Consider the following 19,012-nt stretch of genomic DNA (forward strand, 5'->3'; position numbering starts at 1 on the left):
GTAGAAAAACCAATACAGTATATTCACGTTCTATGCCTAGTAATAACAAGAATTTATTTGTGTGTATAATTATACAGGGCAAAACTCCTTTGATTGCCATGGGATCCTACCTTCACATCAACTGGCAAATTCATGAGCATATTGGATTGCCTTTATAAAAGAGTGAAAAAAATACAGTGAAAGAGAAGTTTATGCGCGTCCATTTTGTTTTTAAAGAAGATTTGAGTTCTGTGGTGAAAACAACTAACTTTATCACATTTTTTAAGTTCTGAATTTTTCTAAGCAGGATGACCCCATTTCCTGACTCTACTTATTGTGAATCTTAAAGTCTTAAGTTCAGATGAATCGCTAGCCCTTGCTAGAACTCTTAACTGGATTCTGCTCCCTAGAGAAAAATTAGCAAATGATATTTAAATACTATCCCAGAAAAGTGTCTGCACTACTAGCTTACCTATGAACTTCATTAGTGAAGCCTCAGACCACAAGAATGTAGCAAACACAGGGCACAATCATTAAAAAAGATAAATAAATAAAAGGATTCCTACAGCATTAGTCAATGAGTACCAAGCAGACTAAACCAAATATGTAGTCACCTTCTACAGGGCTGCATTTCAAGAGGTTCTCATTCTTCAGTCTTCAGAAAAGTTAGTTAAATTTTGTGTGAATAAACACACTTTACAGGGATCATGTGACGCCTGGAGCAGGTGCGGAGGCTGCTTTCTTGGCTTCTCCGTCTCCTCATCAAAATACCCACATATCTTGACCTTTTTTTTTTTTTTTTCTTCAAAAAAACAGGCTTCAAAGTTTACCTACCTTTAGGAGTGCCTGTTGGATTGTAGTGGGGAATAGTTTTGAGGCTATTGTTTATGCCAGCCATGGCATCATGCCTGACTCACAGGGATCAAGAGGGACATCAGAAGCCTGCAGCTAAGATGGTGGCTCAATTGGCCTCGCTGAGCCCCTTGGTAAGTTCTGCATGGACTTTGGAGAGATTGTGACCGAGGCAAGGGTGGCAGTGGAAGCAGCGCTAGATGCAGAATTGCAGAAGTTACACAATAAAACTGAGGTGGCACATGAATGTTTGGATAGCATGGAATTGGAATTGGACACTCAGCAACTTTGGGTTGGTGCATTGGAGGATAAGGATCAAAATGTTGCTCGTGACATGAATCAACTTCAGCTCCTCGTCCAACAGCTGGAATGCAAATTGGATGAAATGGAGGGCAGAACTAGGCATAACAATGTATGACTGGTGGGATTTTACAAGTCCATGTAGGATGCAGATCTTGTGAAGATTTTGGAGAGTTGGCTCACGCAATTCTTGACTTTGGAATCTTTTGAGGGTCCCTTTAAAACTGAGTTTGTCCCTATGATGGGCTCTGGACCTGGTGATATATCACATCCCTTGTATGGTTATATTTCATATTTTGCATCTGGCACATAAGCAAGCTGTCCTGCAGGTCCTGTGTGCTAGGAAGCGTTTGGATTATAACAATCGGAAATTATTGTGTTTTCAGGACTACACAGCTAAAGTGCATACTCAATGGAAAGCGTTTGCTCCTTTGTCTACTGAGCTCCATGTACGGAAGATTTCCAGAGCCCTGCTCTATCTGGCGTGACTTCAGGTTATGTATGATGGTCAATCACATATTTTTACATTAGTGGAGACAGTGAAAACTTTTATTCAGACTCTCTCAGCTAGTGTTGGCACTTAGGCAGCTGCCTCCATGTATTTGGCCCTGCAAGCAACTTTCGTTAATTTGGAACTTCCGTATTTATTCTTGGGTTCAGTACTTTTTGACTGTGTCATTGGTATGTTTGATTTATCTTTAGCTCTTGCTTCTTATATAAGATTATTTTGGTATGTTGGGGATATGGGGTTTTCTATCCTGTTTTACAGGTCGCTATTGGTTTGGTTAAGGCAAGGTGGGGGTAAGCAGGAGATGTTCACGTGAAATTTCCCATAGTATATGGTGCTATACTTTAGGATTGGATTTGGTAATGGGCAGTAAGGGAATGGGTAAAGGAAAGGTATGGGTGAAGATTGGGAGGGAGTTGGGGAACTGGGAAGGGGAGGGGGATAAGTATGGGAAGAAGGGGAGAAAATAATGGAACAGTAGGGCGACTGATCTTATTTGTTGTCAAATGTTTCTTGTCTCTGCTGTTATATTCTCTGTATATTTGGTTGATTATTCTGTTTGATGTGTAAGTCGTCAATAAAAAAGATTTTCAATAAACACACTTTATATTTGTGGTAGTTATTTAGTCCCCCATACGAGCTAATAGAGCATTTCAAGAAGCGGGCGCCTCCATTTAGGTGCCCAGATATTATTCTATAATATCTGGATGCCAAGGTTCCATTATAGAATACTAGTGTAACCTGCTATCGCCACACCTTACGTTTATGCATCCGCAATTACACAAGCCATACATCTGGCATAACTTTAGTCATGTAAATGTGACAGGGATGAACCTAATTTAAAGTATTCTGTAAGTTTCATGTGTAAGCGGGAGGTCCTCCCATGTGCTGCCCATGTGTACATCCCCCTTGCATTTATGCACTATGCTACTTATGCGTGCTATTACAGAATAGCGCTTAGGTGCCCTGCTGGCACTTTTGTGGAAAGTGTGCTCTTAAGTATGCCAGTGCTAGAATTCTGTATATTCATATGCACAAGGGGCACATAAATGTGGACGCCCATTTATAGAACTGCCATTTAAATATCTTTAAATCATATATACTGCTTAGCAAGATACGCCACAGAGCACTATATCTCCAATCCAGTATAGAGACTTCTAGAATCAACAACATAACATTACGATTTTACCTCTTCGCCCACCTTCTTCACCCAACCATGACAAGTGGATACCCACACCCAATCTGTTTGCTGGTGTGGTTTGTTCCTGAACATACCAATGCTAATAAACAGAGAAACACAGAAAATGATGGCAGATAAAGACCATCCCCCTGATTCTGTAAAAGTCGCCAAAACATTGTGCACACTAATTTAGGCATGCTCCCAATTTGCACACTCAATTTAATAGAATAACAAACTAGTCAGTTGGCTTTTTAACAAGCAATTATTGGTACTAATTAGATTTAATTGGGCCTTAAGATTGTAAATGTAGGCATGGGGTCTGTGCCTAAAATGTATGTGTGGCCCAAAAAAGAGGGTGCCGAAATGAGACGTTCATGGCTATTTCGGGGTGGATTGGGGACATAGTTTTGAGTTACATGTGTAATTATAGAATAACGGTACTCCATGCATAAATTTAGGTGTGAGTATTTGCACCATGTTTTCGCTGGTGCAAATGGTGGTGCCTAAATTTATATGTGTCCTCTCTGCTTAAACGTTATTTTATAAACTGTGCCAAACTTTAGGTGCAACTTATAGAATACCACTTAAGTGGTTTTTTAGGCGCCATATATAGAATCTAGCCCCATATGGCCTATCTAGTCTGCCTATCCATACCATCCACTATGTCTTTCTCTCCCTTAGAGATCCTATGTGTTTGTCTCATGTTTTTTTGAATTCTTATACAGTATTGGTCTCCATCACTTCCACTGGAAGGCCATTCCCTGCACCCACACCATCCTTTCTTTTTTTTTTTTTATTTCTTTATTTATAGTTTTAAATTACATTATTCAAGGATAACCTTGTGCAGAAATACAGGAAGAAATAAAATAATATCCAGTCATTCATATTTCTCAAGCATTATAATAACTTATATACACATTTGCACATACACGTATACATATACATATATATACATACTTATGTACTTAGACTGGTTAATTATCTTTAGGAACTATATAACAAATAAACCTTTCTTAGACCCCAATTTAAATGAGGGGGGAAAAGAGTAAGAGAAGTTTTTATAAACTTATATTCAAATTAAGGAAAAAGCTGCTTTTTCTCCAGAAAAAAAAACAATTTCATTTCACTTGTTTCAATTCTACAAATGATTTAAGTTGTTCCGGTGAAAAGAAAATATATTTAGTTTGACCCAATTTAACTACACATTTACACGGGTAAGCAAGAAAAAAGGAAGCGCCAATATCTATTGTCTTTTGTTTTAAAGCAAGAAATAATTTCCTTTTTTGTTGAGTGGACTTGGTGACGTCTGGGTATATCCACACTTTTGAGCCATAGAATTGAGCTTTCAAATTTCTAAAATAGAGTCTTAGAATAGCATTGTAGTCCTGCTCAAAAACCATAGAAACAACCAATGTAGCTCTGTTCATTATAATGTCCGAGGATTGTTCCAGAATATCAGAAATATTTTGTAAGTCAGGAATACTTTTCTCAGAGCCTTGCCCTCCTTCTCTTGTTTTAGGAATATAATATATTTTATTTAATGGGGGTATTGTCTCAGCAGAGAAATTCAAAATTTCTATCAGGTATTTCTTAAAGGTATCTATCAAAGTTACCCCCGCAATTATAGGAAAATTTAAGAGACGGAGATTTAGGCGTCTGTTAAAGTTCTCAATCTGTTCAATCTTACGTCTAAGGTCTATAGAGTCCTTAGTGGAAACATTTTTAAAGGCATTTAAAGTATCTACCTCTTGTTGTAAAGATTGCACTTTGTTGTTAAATCATTTTTAACAGAGTCTACGGTGTTTTTCAAGTCTTCAAACTTAGTATTAAGATTAAGCACATCACCTGAAGTCTTCTGCAACATGGTAGCAATCCGGTCTAACATCACCTTTAGTGTTTGTAGAGTCACCTCTGAGGTCTGTGTTACAGAAGCAATGCTTCCTCCAGCTCCCCGAGTCGTAGCCTGCATGCCTGGGTCCTCACTGGAAGCCTCTATCGACACATCGTCAGAGTCGATGGGGTTTCCCTCCAGGGCTGCTCTCGACGCCGGGCTGAGAGGGATCTGTGAAAGAGATGGTGGAGACAGGGAGACTTCCTCTCCCGGCAGGGGGGCTGCTTCTCCAGTCCTTCCCGCAATGGGATCCTCTCCCCGTATAGTTCTGGAGGCACCGGAGAGGAAACGGTCCAGCGATGTTTGAGCCGTGGAGGGGGTTGAGGTAGGTGGAGGCACTAATCTCAACACTCCCTTACGTTTAGTATGAGGCATTTTACCAAGGAAAAAAGAGTGTTTTCAGCTCATAACATCCAGAGCGCTTCAACAATCGTCCGGTGCGGCAGCCATCTTGAATTCCCCCAATATCACCATCCTTTCTAAAAAGAAGTATTTCCTTAGATTTCCTCAAGTCTATCCCCCTTTCACCTTCATCCTATGCTCCCTCATTCCCAGTCTTCCTTTCAGTTGAAAGGCACTTGCCTCATTTGCATTTATGCAATGGAGGTATTTAAATGTCTCTATCTTATCTCCCCTCTGCTGCCTTGTTCCAAAGTAAGAGTGAGCAAGAAACAAGCAAGCGGTCTACCAAATCCAACGTGATGGAAAGAAACACGAGACAAACCTTATAAAAAGCAAATAGTCTATTTATATTCCAAAGTTCTCAGAGATTCAAACATCTGTTTGAATCTCTGGGAGCTTTGGAATATAAATAAAGACTGTTTGCGTTTTATAAGGTTTGCCTCTTGTTTCTTTTCTTCCAAAGTATCACATTGAAATCTTTTAAGTCTGTTTCCGCACACTTTATGATGAAGACCTCAGACCATTTTAGTGATCACTCTCTGCATCAACTCCATCCTTATACCTTTTTGAAGGTGCAGTCTCCAGAATTGTACCTAGTACTTTAAATGTGGTCTCACCAGAGACTTATACAAAGGCACTATCACCCAAGCATCCTTATGGCTTTTGCCTTCGCCTTCTCTACCTGTTGACCATTGTATGATCATCAGATATGATCACTCCCAAGTCCTGCTCTTCTTTCATGCACAGAAGTAAATTACCTCCTATACTGTACCACTCCCTCAGGTTTTTGCAGCCGAGATGCTTGACCCTGCATTTTTAACATTCAATCTTTGCTAGATTCCTCTTCATGCTATTTACATAATCAGGGGGGGTCCACCCTGTTGCAGATTTTGGTATCATCTGCAAAGAGGCAAAACTTTCCGGATAGCCTTCCACAATATCACTCACAAAATTGTTAAAAAGAGCTTAGTCAAGGACCGGTCTGTGTCACACCACTGGTAACATCCCTTTCCTCTGAGTGAACTCCATTTACCACTACCCTTTGTTGCTTTCCACTCAACCAGTTTCTAACCCAGTCAGTCACTTTAGGGTCCATACTGAGGGCATTCTGTTTATTTATAAGTTGCCTATGTGGAACTGGTGGTAGCGAGAATGTATGTGAAAATGATAGGCCTCCCAGCTCAGAAGGGAATATCAAGAGTTAACCATCAAAATTTGAAAACAGAGAAAATTTGAAGACAAAGCAGGACAGATGCATTTAACCTAGTTACAGTCTGCTGATATTGCTGAGCTAACAATTTAATCTCGCTTAATTAATGAATGTCCTGTCCAGATGCTGAGACATGTCACTAAGAACGAACATGTTTTATGACTAAAGAAAGAACAGGGGAACTGAAAATAATGTACCCTTGTAGCTTGCTTTTTGCTTAAGAGTTCCTGGTTCCTTATATGGTAAGAATCTTTTGACTGTATGATATAACAGCTGTCTGACCTTTACCCTTGAAGCTGTTGTAGAATGCTGATAGAAGCTAAATATAATCTTAACCAATAAGTATCTTGTTTTTTGTATCCTGTGATTTACGATGAAAACCTGCTGACCTGTAATCAATGACTGAATCCTTTTTGCCAATAAAATGAAGCAGAGAGCCTGAAGGATTTAAGACAGTTTTAGGTGAACTCTCTGTCATTAGGTGTAACCCAGACTCTCTCCCAGAGGTCTCTGAACTTTCTAACTGCAACTGTTTGTCTTTTGTGACTTTCGATCCCCTGACCTCCCAGCAGGAAGATAAGGATTGGGTGTTGTTGCTTGTCTAGGTGAGCTCCACAAACAAACAGAACCATGGCATTAGCTTTGCTAAAATCTGAGTACACCATCTAGCCCTTTCCCTGATCCAACCGTTTGGCCACCCAAATTAATCAGATTTGTTTGACCAGATCTACCTCTCATAATTCCAGAAATTTAACTATACTTTGTTTTAGAAGTGTTTCCATGACTTTACCTACAGTGGCCTAACCAGCCTGTAGTTCTCAAACCTCCTCTTGCTTTTGTGGAGAGTGACATTTGCCTTTATCCTCTGGAACCACTCCCAAATCTAAAGAAGCATTGAAAAGGTCAGATAGCAGAGTCACCAAGAACGTCCCTAATTTCCTTCAGTTTCCTCAGATGTATCCCATCTGACCGTATCACTTTGTCTACCTTCATTTTAGCTAGCTCCTTGTGAATACACTCCATTTCAATTTGTGTTTTCTCTTTTGTGGTCTTATTCCCAGCCCTTCCTCTGTGAACGCAGAACAGAAATATTGGTTAAGGAATTGCACTTTATCTGTATCAGCTTCTATGTATTGTACATGTTTCTCCCCATCCCCACTGAGCCTTAGAAAGCTACATTTGTTCTATTATGTATTGTTTTGACAGTATACCCTACACTGTCAATTAAAATGTTCTATTACATATTGTGTTGACATTGTAAGTAGTATACTATGCTGTACTTTGTATTGTTATTTGAATATTTTTACTGCTGTAATTGTCTTATTACTCATGTTTGATTTATTCTTACTGTACACTGCCTTGAATGAATTCCTTCAAAAAGATGGTAAATAAATCCAAATAAATAAATAAATTTGCACTTCCTCCTATCACTAGCCAACAAGCCAGCCATAACCTAACTCCCCCTTCTTCTCTCCAGGGAAGGCAAGCATCTACCTGCCTTTCTCCCTTACCACCAAACTATGTTAGCCTAGTTTCATTAAGTACTGCACTCAGTGGGAGAGTTTGAATATATAAGTACATAAGTGTCACCATACTGGGACAGACCGAAGGTTTATCAAGCCCAAGATCCTGTTTCCAACAGTTGCCAATCCATGTCGCAAATACTTGACAAGATCCCAAAAGAGTAAAACAAATTCTATGCTGCTTATCCCAGAAATAAGCAGTGGGTTTTCCCAAGTCCATCTTAATAATGGTTTATGGACTTTTAGGAACTTGCTAAACATAAATTAACACTCGGGTGCGGATATGCTAGGCTATATGTCAAACACAAAATAATCCGCTGCCAAGAAATGACAGTAATTTAAACTGTATACGCAACAGTATTGCACTTAGCAGGAAAAAAGGCCTCAAAGAGCTCAAAGATCACGATAAATCTATCAGAGCTAGAACGGATCACAAGGATCCTGCCTTCATCATCGGCCAAAACCTTATGATGTACAATTTTTCCTGCAGATGTTGTAGGCAGTGGTGTCACGAGGGCAGCTGACACCTGGGGCGGGTCGTCACTGCGCACCCCCCCCCCCGGGTGCAGCGCGACGCACCCTCCCCCCTCCGTAGCGCAACACCCCCCCCACCGCCCACGAGAACATACCTGGAAGGCGGTAGAGGGGTGGGTGGGCGGGACAACCCGCCGACAGCACGCCGCTGGGAGGGTGTCGGCGCCTCGCTGGTTCCTTGCTCTCTCTGCCCCGGAACAGGAAGTAACCTGTTCTGGGGCAGAGAGAGCAAGGAACCAGCGAGGCGCCGACACCCCACAGCGGCGTGCACCCGGGGCGGACCGCCCCACCGCCCCCCCCCCTTCGTACGCCACTGGTTGTAGGTCTCCAATTGACTGTTATATTGTATATATATATTACTCTTTCAAAATCTATAATAGCTTTATAGGCACCATCACTTATCTTTCACGGTGGTACTATGGATCACGTTTCCCACACTGGTACTGTGCTGTACTCTCTTCAATTCATGTGCTGAGCCTCCACTTCTGTTCTTGTTGTAAAAGGAATCTTTGGAAATCTCCTCCTCGACTTGTAATATGAATTGCTTGAAGTACCACGCATTGCAAATCCTCAAAAGCATGCTGGTATCTGTTACAATGTGTCACTAATGGTAGCCCGATCCTTTCAGTGCTGATCGAGCTCTAGTGTTCAGCTAGTCGCACTGATAGTATTCTAGTAGTCTGGCCCACATACAGCTTATCGCATGGACATCTTAGACAATACACAACATAACTAGATCTACATGTAGCGTTGTGATTGAGGGTATACTTTTTTTGATTGAAAGGATTAGTGAAAATAGATGTATCTTCCATTATCGGACAGAAACTACAATTGCCACACTTAGAATGGCCTGTCCAAATCTCGGAACTTCTTGCTGTTGGTAATAGCTTAGGTAAGGCTGCTGGACTTAAATGCTCCTTCAAGTTCTTATTTCTGCTGAATGCAAATTTTATCTGGGTATCACAGAATAGTGGCATCGTACATATTAAGGACCAGTGTTTTCTAAGTATAGAGACTACTTTGGGAGAGCTTGGAATATACTGCATTACATATGTCATAATAGCATCATCTTCAGTAACTATGCAGGGTTTTGGGGTTAGTAATAAATCTCTATTATTGAACCGTGCCCGTTTGAAGGCATTCCGTATTATTCAGTTAGGATATCCTCTTGCTGACGAGCTTCGTAATACGAATTTAAATTTCAATCGAAGCTCTTGTCAGCAAAATTAGAAGCAAGGGGATATCCTAACCAAATAATACGGAATGCCTACAAATGGGCACGGTTGTTTGTGTATGCTAGTACAGCTCAGTGAAAAGTGGTGAAGGGATAAGATGGTGAGACAATAATAATTTACAGTTCAAAGGCTCTATATCTAATAATTGAATTCTTTATTGTCAGTCTAAAAGGGTTTGATCATTCTAATTTTGAAAGTTTACTGTGTGCTCCTTAAGTTTCATTTGGGTGTCTTTATTGTAAGGTTCTTAAGGGAATGATTTTCCTTTCAGAAATGCTTACCCACTGAGCTATCATTTTCTTTATTTCTGTAGAAGATTGTGAAGCTTGATTTGTGTCCTCCATTTTTGACATGTTCTCCAGAGTAGCTTCCCTCTTCACAATTTTTGCATTGGATCATTCATACTACATTCATAGAGAAACATGAATGTGAGCTTTTTATTTTGAATGTCTTTACCATGTGGGTAGCTGTAGGGTCCTGTGATATGTGTTGGCATAACTTGTAATTGTAATATCTTGTAAGGTTTTGTGCCATTTTCTTTTATTTGGGATTCTGTTTGGAGGTTGCTTCTTATAAGTTTTTTGTTTCACGTTAGGTAACTGGCAGAAGGTTAGACTGGAGGGGGGATATTTCTTTTAGCAATTCATCCTCCAGAAATAAGGGTTGAAGATCTTTTAGAATTTTTATTTTTGGGTGGGGAATGGGGAGGAGGTTGTAATGCTGGATTATATGTTACTACAAGCAGAACACATTCCATGATTTTTCTTTTCCTTGAATTAAAGGTGTGTTGAGTGAGGATGCAGTTTTCTTAAAGTTGAGTTTGGGGGTGTGTGCTCCTTTTTCCTTTGAAGTGCTTATTACGATTTTGTGGGCCTGAGTAAATGTGCTGGTACCTTATAGCTTGGCTGTACGTAATAGACTTTTTTTTTAATTTGTGGAGGATGGCAGCTGGATCTATGAAAGTAATTGAGTCTGTCATTTGGTTTCCTATATACTGACGTTTGTAACTGACCATAATACTGAGATTTTAAGAAGTAATTCTGTATGGAGCAGTGGCGTAGCCAGACCTGAGATTTTGGGTGGGCCCAGAGCTAATATGGGTGGGCACGCACTGTCTGTATAAGTATGAGAAGTGTCTCTTGGGATCCTACAAAATAATGCCTTAGAATTCACTTGATGATGGATTTTTAAGTAGTCTGCCCAACAGCTGCCCTGCATCAGTATAACCACATACATACTTAATGGAAACATTGATATTTTTAAATATAATTACATTATCCCACAATCTCTCCACTGCAAAATGCTGTACACAGACTTGTGCAAAAACACACTCATATCCTTACTAAACCATAACAGCACTATTTCCAAGGACATGATGAGCTACAACCTTATGCTTGAAAAGGCAGAACTGTAATTACACTAGGCTCTAAAACACCAATACACTACCTCGTGAAAAAAAAGCAAAACAAAAAGGGCTGCAAATACTACACGCTAGCAGAATACTGCACCTTGATCACACATGAAAAACACATGACACAAGGAACTAGAAATCAAAAAATATGAAGGCAAAATACTGAACTGGGGCATGGCATGAGAGTGGGACAAGGGAGGAGCATGGGCAGGCCAGGTGTCAGGTTTTTCTTTGGCAACTGTACCCAAGGAGAGGGCACACCAACTGCATTAACCTTATTAGGGAAAGAGCACCCTCTCATTCAGCCATGCATGCATCAAAGTGTCTCTTGGAAGAGTAACATTACAAAGCATTTGAATGTGGTACCTTTGCTGCTCTGTCTACTGTCCTTATATAATGTGAATAGCCGAGGGGTACTGCTTGCTTTCAACATCACAGACAGGAATTTTTCCAACCTTGTCTTCAGCGCTGGGGTCCAAGAATCCTGAAAGAGCTCTTTAAAAGAGGGATGCACTGTCAACCCCCTTCGTGCACGTGCAGCACAGCACTGCAGCTATGCTGCCCTCAGATGCCATGAGGCCGAGCGAGCCGACGTCGTACGGACGAAGCGAGAGCGAGGCTGATGATGAGCACGCCCGCCGCTGCGCACATCCACGTCCGCGTAGGATGGATGGGAAGACGAGAACATGATGCGCCAGAGAGATCATCAGCTGACCGGTCCTCCCTGCCCTGAGCCGAGCGGGTGCCTGCGACGTGGGGTAGCGCTTATGCTAGGCTGCTCAGCTCCAGCCTCCACTGCTGCAGTCTGTCAGATTGAGTATGTGCGCTTGCTTGGGTGGCATGGTGGGGCGGGCCTGAGCCAAAATCGGGCTGGAAGGATTCAGGAATCAGCTGAGCCAGAGCGGGTGGGTGCCGTCTCTGTCAGTCTGTCTGCCGTATGCTAGGAGGCTGCTGCTGCTGCATTGTGCGTGCGCTTGAGTGGGTGGACCTGGGCCCACCCAGGCCCACCCGTAGCTACGCCCCTGGCTAAAGTTAGGTGGCATGTATGTGCTTAAATGCCACTATTCTAGCAATTTACACACATATGTGAACACATACGCATGTAATAACAATAATCTGGCTGTGTGCTATTCTGTAAGTATGTGCTTATCTTCGACAGAGTGTACTTTGCAGGTGGACATTCACATGGGCAGGGTCTGGCAGAGCACACATTTACACAGATAACAAAATATTCAAGGAGGTGTTTCATAACTCTCACTGAGGTGATGTGCCTTTTGCATTCATGGTGGCTCTCTAACTGTTTTCTGGACTTTGACAATAATTAGTTGTCTTTGTTCTTGGCTGTTCCCTGTGTCTACTTTTTGGATGCTCTGTCTGTTTTTATCATATTTGTTGGTGGGTTTTTTTTAAAGTCTTCCTCCCCCTCCCACCCCCCCCCCCCCCCCCCCCCCCCCCCCCGTGTTTGAATTTAGATACTATGATGATTTTTTTTTTAAATATCTAGCCGATATTCGGCTTGCAGGAGGCAGACCGGCTAAGCGCTGCGATTGGCACTGAGCCTGGATATTCAATGCCGGGCAGTTTCCAGTGGCCAGCATTGAATAACTAGGTTTTTGGCCAACTTAAACTTAACCAAGTTAATAGTCAGCTTTGGCCCGTTAAGTTTATAGTGGCCAAAGATAGGCCTGCTATTTATGCGGTCTGATTTGGCTGTTAAACTTAGCCAGCGAAGCACTGAATATTCGCAGCTAGCTGGCTATATTGCACGATATAACTGGTTGACTGCTATGCGCTAAGTGCTGATATTCAGCAGAGATAACTGGCTATCTCGCGTTGAATATTCACGCTTAACCAACTAAGTGCTATTTAATTACTACTACTTATCATTTCTATAGCGCTACAAGGCATGCGCAGTGCTGTACACCAAACACAAAAAGACAGTTGGCCAGGAGTTGTTCCTGACCGGTTAAATAACGCTGAATATAGGTGTTGGGGGGGGTGTTAAGTACATAAGTATTGCCATACTGGACAGACCAAAGCTCCATCAAGCCCAGCATCCTGTTTCCAACAGTGGCCAATCTAGGTCACAAGTACCTGGCAAGATCCCAAAACAGTACTTATGTGTGTTACATTGTGATCCGCATTTCTATATTGGGAAAACAAATGTGACAAATAAATAAGTTACACGTGTATCTCTTGAATCTAGGTGTAAGCGTTTACACCAGCATTATGACTGATATAAGTGTTTGTGCCTAAACATATATGCACATATATACCTGGTCACGCTAATATTCTGTAAAGGAAACTAGGTGCCTACATTGTTTTATAGAATAGGCTCCTTTATTGAATTACCCTCAAAGTATCTAACAAGTTGATGCTTTCCATGAAGTAGAACATTTGAGTTTGATTGTGGAATGGGATGCATTGAAGGAGTTGTAGAAATGTTTAAGGATTTCTTGTCCTTCATTCTAAAGTATGAAGATATCATCTTTGTACAAGTAATATATGAAAGGTTTTTTGTGGTAGCTATTTCAGGATGACTTCTCCAGTTCTGACATAAAAGGTTGGCATACTATGATGCCATTTGGGTGCCCATAGCGGTTCCTGTGAGTTGCAAATAGACTAATATCTCATCTCAGACCAACAACATAATACCTGAGGGATGTGCAACCCTAAAACCTAGATGAGTGCTTAAACCCATTGTAACTGTATTGTTTCTCCTCTGACTGATGAAGAGAGGATAACTCTCAAAAGCTCATGAAAGATACATTGAGTTCAATAAAAAGGTATCACCCACAACCCAGTTGTTGACCCTTATTTCCACATATCCAAGAGGGCTGACATGACAATCACAGTTCTCTGCTCAAGATGGAAGTTGACATAGAGAAAGATTCTTCTGTGTTGTATTTTCTTCCATTAAATGAATGGTAGATAATACAACACAGCCATACCCATTCAGGAGGTGTTAACTGCACCATGTTATCTGCCATGTTGGCTATTAATGCATGATAACTAACTCTGTGCTAATTGTAAGGTAGGGATGGGCTGTCATTTGCAACAACATATGAATTTTCCATGTCATTGCTTGTTAAATGAAAACGAGCAGAATAAATACATTTTGTGTATTTTCATTTGCCAATAATTTTGCATACTATTTGGAAAGAGAATGCACTCTTCCTAGAGTGTGCAGTGGTAGCAAAGAGAGCATACTCTTTTCCTGATATTGCATGCATGCATGACCTCATAACTAGAATGAGTTTTGACGGCAGCTTTAGAGTTTGAGAAGTAAGACCAATGTTGAGCAGACTTCTATGGTCTGGGTCCCATAAATGGCAAAAACAGATCGGGATCAAGACTGGAATCCACTTTGATGAAAACTCCAGTAGTTGGGAAGTAGGACTGGTGCTGGGCAGTAGTGCTGCCCGATTCATTCGAAAAGTTTTTGATTCAATTCGATTCGCTCATATGAATTGATTTTTCGATTTAATTCGATTCAGTTTTTTAAGGCTACTATAGATTAGGTGCTTTAATTTAGGCAACCAGTTATAGAATGAAGGAGTTAATTTATAAAATATGCACATACATCACAACATCACTGCCACATTTCCCAAAGTACATTCCTAGCAATGCCTTCATGCAGTTGCATAAAAGTACACCTGAAATTTTGGTGCTCACACTTTCTAATCACATATACCCTGATGCAATTTTATAAACACCCTTTCACATGTAAAATAGGTTTAAAATGCAGAAAATGCTTCAGGAAGAGCATAAGATGGTTTTAGAACAAGGAGAAAGGTTCTTCCATATCCATATGGTTTTTCAACACTGGAAACCCCCCTCCCCCTCAATGTATTGATCATGTAACCTTTCAAGTATCACTCACATATAACTAGTTTGGGCATCTTACACACAGGCATGAACTGCTGCTGGATTGGAGGTGAACTCTCAGAATCTCATGATAGAACTTCTGACAGCGCTTGTGATGCTGTGCAATTATATCACCTACAACACAAGTTTAGTGGCCACTGTATTAATTGAACAACACAAGAGACCAAAACATTATTTCTCCAAATTTGATCTTTACTGTCTGCTTGCATCGCCAACTACAGAATAGTACTAATAGGAAGTCTATTTCTACATTTATTTTTTTAATGACCCATGGACTTCATACAGTCCAGGCACAAAAACATTTCCAGAGCGCTGAGCAACAAGAGAGTCAGAAAACCAAAAGGTTGATGCTGCTGTCAGGAACAGAGGCAGGAGCTGAGAAAACAAGAATGTTCATGTTTTTATACTATTAGTATTTTGCAGAATGGAAAGCAGCAAGAACAAAAGAGCATGAAGTCCTTTTGAGCATTTCAGACCACTAAAGCCCATGATGACCCCCATATGCCATGATGCAAGGAGACCCCACTCCCTATTCCTAGCACATGCAGAAAAAGGATGCATCACATCAGGCCCAAACAATAGAGAGGAATCTCCACTACTGGAGGATAAAGCCCCAGACGCACCTTCCTGCTTATTTTCGAAGGAGAAGGGCGGCCATCTTCCGACACAAATCGGGAGATGGCCAGCCTTCTACTAAAGCCCGCCAAATCGGTATAATTGAAAGCCAATTTTGGCTGGCTTCAACTGCTTTCCGTCGCAGGGCTGGCCAAAGTTCAAGGGGGGCGTGTTGGCAGTGTACACAAGGCGGGGCGGGGGGCGTGGTTAAGAGATGGCCGACCTCGGCCGATAATGGAAAAAAGAAGGCCGAACCTGACGAGCATTAGGCCAACTTTACTTGGTCCCTTTTTGTTCACGACCAAGCCTCAAAAAGGTGCCCGAACTGACCAGATGACCACCGGAGGGAATCGGGGATCACCTCCCCTTACTCCCCCAGTGGTCACCAACCCAATCCCACCCAAAAAAAAACAAATTAAAAAACATTTTTTCCAGCCTCTATGCCACCTTCAAATGTCATACCCAGCTCCATGACAGCAGTATGCAGGTCCCTGGAGCAGTTTTTAGTGGGTGCAGTGCACTTCAGGCAGGCGGACCCAGGCCCAACCCCTCCCCTACCTGTTACACTTGTGGTGGTAAATGGGAGCCTTCCAACCCCCCCCAAAACCCACTGTACCCACATGTAGGTGCCCCCCTTCATCCCTAAGGGCTATGGTAGTGGTGTACAGTTGTGGGGAGTGGGTTTTGGGGGGCTCAGCACCCATGGTAAGGGAGCTATGCAGCTGGGAGCAATTTGTGATGTCCACTGCAGTGCCCCCTAGGGTGCCCGGTTGGTGTCCTGGCATGTGAGAGGGACCAGTGCACTACAAATGCTGGCTCCTCCCACGACCAAATGGCTTGGATTTGGCTGTGTTTGAGATGGCCGCCATTAGTTTCCATTATCGGTGAATACCAATGGCGGTCATCTCTAACACCGGCGATCTCTAAGGGCTGCCCAAATGTTGACATTTTGCCGGTGCCGACCGTGTTATCGAAACGAAAGATGGCTGGCCATCTTGTTTCAATAATACAGTCGGGTACGCCGCTTAACAGGGCCGTCATTAGAGATGGCCGCCCTTATAGATGGCCGCCCCCATTCGACTATGCCCCTCCATGTAAGTTTATGTGCTTTGAAACGAGCCTCCACACCTTACACTTTTTCAGTATTCCACTGTGAAAAATAGATTTGTTTGCTTTCTTTGTATTCCTCTTCACTAATCCCACTTTCTCCTTTTATCTTGATTATTTGTTATTCCGAAGTCTATTGAAAACTCACTTCTTCAGTCTAGCCTTTAAGGAAATAAACACTCTTCTCAAATAAACTCATGTCATTTATTTTTATCTCATCCCACCTCCCACTACTCCTGTCTATCCCAGTTAATCCTAGCCCTTTACCTTTTTCCTCCATATTTCAATTATCTGGCTTAAGTCACTAAGGGCCCTGTTTATTGGGGTGCACTAGAGTTTTTAGCGCATGTTAATGCTGGAGACACCCACAGGAATATCTGATCGTCTCTAGTGCCAATGTGCGTACCTACAGCACAGTTTAGTAAACAGGGCCCTAAGCATTTAATTACATCTGTTACTAACTCAAGTTTTACTGGTCTAACATTATGAGATGTATTTTACTTTGAACATGTTCATGCTTTTCTAATTGTTATTTAAGCCACATTGAACCTGAGTTCTACTCAGGCTAATGCGGGATATAAATGTAATAAATAAATAAAGAAATCGTAGATATTCTCCATATGGTTTAACGTTTCTCCATTATGGACTACATTCTAAATATGGCGCCTGAAAAATCCACGCAGAATAAATTTCTGCCAAAGCGTATTTTATAAACAGCAGCTAAATTTGTGCTACCAGATTGGATAAACCATTGTTTAGTTAAGGGGCAATTTCCAGTAGGATGGGGTGATATGTTGCTAACTCCTATTCCCAAGGATATGAAAGGAAATTTACAGTAAGTAACAAATTTTTAGACCAGTGGCATCAATTCTATTGTTTACCAAGATCGCAGAGGGTTGGGTCATGGAACAGTTGGAAGATTATTTAACAAAATTCAATTTATTGCATTACTCACAATCAGAGTTTCGTAACATATATAGCACTGTAACTATTTTGGGGGCACTGATAGCACAAGGAAGGCAATTGTTGAGTCGAGGACAAAATTCAATAATTATTCAATTTTATTTATCAGGTGCCTTCGATTTAGTGGATCATACTGTATTACTATATTTGCTGGATAGCATTGGACTTACTGGTGCAGCTCTTAATTGGTTTAGAGGCTTTTTAAAAGATAGAACATACAGAGTTAAAATGCAGGGTAGCTTGTCAGATGTTTGGGTTCCAGAGTGCGAGGTACTGCCAGGGTCCCCCCTTCTCTATTATTGTTTGTCTTGTTACAGCCCTTAGAGATAGCACTTAATTGAAAGTGTTCATTTATATTTATGCAGATGATATTGCCAACTTCTTCTCTAGAATGTAATGACACCCTAGATAGAATTCAGGACTGTTTTGGGGTCATTCAATGTTGGGCAACAGAATTTCAATTAAAACTTAAATCAGGAAAAAACTAAATTTCTATGGTTAGGATCTTTAAGAGATGTTCAGGGAGGGGAAAATTTTACTACTGGTAATATGCAGTTAAATTTGAATTTGTAACAAGGGTTTTAGGAGTAGAGGTGGATAGTTAATTGACTATGGTTCATCAGGTAAATAAGGTGGTGAAGCATTCTTTTTTGCTATTGAAAAAGTTAAGATCGATACGTAAGTTTTTTGAATTACATGTTTTGTGATTAATAGTGCAGTCATTGTTGCTTTCAAAGACGGATTATTGCAACTTTGTGTATATAGGTTGCACAAAATCAATAATGAAAAGGTTGCAGACAGTACAAAACTTGGCAATTAGGGTTATTTTTTCTTTGAAAAGGGATGAATCTGTCAGACCTTATTTTCATAAATTGTATTGGTTACCAGTTATTGCAAGATCTCATTTTAAATTATGTACATTTGACTTTCCTATTTGGTTGTTTTTTTCCCTTAATTGGGTAGACAGCTGTTAAGAGGGCAAATTGCTTTATAGTTTCCACCAGTCAAGCTGGTCAAATATTTCAGACAGCTTTCTGCCTTGATTCCTTACCAGGCTGCTTCATTGTGGAACTCTCTTCCGAAACTGTGTGTTCTATATTTAATTTTTGACATTTTGTAAGCACTATATTATTTGAGCAAAATTGTAGGTTAATGGAATCTGATCTGTTATGTAAATTTTTCTATTTTCCCTGCTAAATGGGCTGGTTTTTCTTTCTATTACTTCGTAATCCGCACAACCCTTAGTGGATTTGTGAAATATAAGGCTAATGTAATGCAATTAGAATACACTTAGTTGATATTCCAGCACCTGAGAACTGACTCGCATCTATTTACACCAAGGGAAACGTGGCCATAAATTCTGGTATGTAGGTTAGGCACGAGGGACATATTTTATAACAGTCCCACATAAATT

The 19,012-nt window shown here is 41.0% G+C and overlaps 1 protein-coding gene across 1 annotated transcript in view; it reads left to right on the forward strand.

Moving 5' to 3' along the window:
* The window catches only part of FRAS1 (Fraser extracellular matrix complex subunit 1), a 689,426-nt gene that overhangs the window by 400,721 nt on the left and 269,693 nt on the right, over positions 1-19,012 (forward strand).

Source organism: Microcaecilia unicolor, chromosome 2 (assembly GCF_901765095.1).
Source record: "Microcaecilia unicolor chromosome 2, aMicUni1.1, whole genome shotgun sequence".
Taxonomy (NCBI): Eukaryota; Metazoa; Chordata; class Amphibia; order Gymnophiona; family Siphonopidae; genus Microcaecilia; species Microcaecilia unicolor.